The sequence below is a fragment of the Buceros rhinoceros genome, unplaced genomic scaffold (genome assembly GCF_000710305.1).
Source record: "Buceros rhinoceros silvestris isolate BGI_N320 unplaced genomic scaffold, ASM71030v1 scaffold5730, whole genome shotgun sequence".
In the NCBI taxonomy this organism is placed as follows: Eukaryota; Metazoa; Chordata; class Aves; order Bucerotiformes; family Bucerotidae; genus Buceros; species Buceros rhinoceros.
The window spans coordinates 1-1201 of NW_010388899.1; positions in this window are offsets into that span (position 1 = coordinate 1).

Consider the following 1201-nt stretch of genomic DNA (forward strand, 5'->3'; position numbering starts at 1 on the left):
TCAGCAGCAGCACAGAATGTCTGCTGTCTGCTCTGCGAGGTGACAGTGAGCTTTACCCTTACTAAAAACAAAGAGACTTTTTGTCAACCGAATGGAGAGGAGAGGAGGAGAAGGGATGCCAAGTAAAACCCCCTTCCCTGAGACAGAGACACGTCCCCTGGGAACAGGGCAGAGACGTGCGTGAGGGCAGGGGCTCAGCTTGTGCTGGAGCCGGGGAGCCCTGGCAGCCAGCTGGACCCAGAGCACACAGAGGTGTGGGCACCTTCAGTGCCTGGGGACGGTGATTTTGGGAGGCCTGGGTCAGCTGCAGTAAGATCCGTGGTGGAAGAGGTGATGCGTGCTGAATGCTCATTTACATCTGGAGACGCCTTCTGCCTGTTCCAATAACACCTACCTCAGGAAGCCAGGAGAAAGTAAGAGGCATTGTTCCCTAAACGTTAGTTGTCACAAGCGACGTGTTTCTCAGCTCTGAACTACAAAGCAAGTGCTGCTGAAATCACTGACTGCCTGAAGCTGACTTGGTGCCTCCTGTGGTTTTCTTCATTGAGCGGGAGCACATGGTGGCTTTTGCGAGTCCATGCCACGCCACATCTCGGTTTGCTGTGAGTGTTCTTCCTCACCCAGACCAGCCCTCAGGTCCATGAGGTTTTCTCTGAGTCACACAGGTGGTGACAAAATAGGTGAGTGTGGCAGCTCCGTGAGGTGGGTGATGGCCACGAGGGTCATCCCGTCAGTGGGGATGGGATGGAGAGCTTGCCAGGCACCTGGGAGGGACTTTGTCACCATCGAGCAGCCGTTGCAGGACTGGGGCAAGGAGTTACCCCTCTGGCCCAGCTCCACACAGAGCTTGTCCCCTTGTGTCCCCTTCATGTGCTCTCAAACTGCCCGGGGCGAAGCCCTGAACCACCAGAGCCCTGTTAGTCCCTGAGCCTCGGGAGAAGTCCATGCTGGGGGGCCCAGCCAGCTCCCACGCTGCAGCTACCGGACGAGGGCTGTTGGTGGCGTGTGGCGAGGCAGGGACAGCATGGCCGTTTGGACACCCGTATGCGCCAGGCCCAGCTTTGCGGGGCAGCGTTTTTTCAGACGTGCTGAGGTCTCATGTCTCTGGCGCAGGCTCAGAGTCAGACCAGAGCCCTGGGCAGGGTCAGCCTTTGACAGCCCCAGCCAGTGGGAACCCTTGTTTAGTTTGGGTGAGCAGATT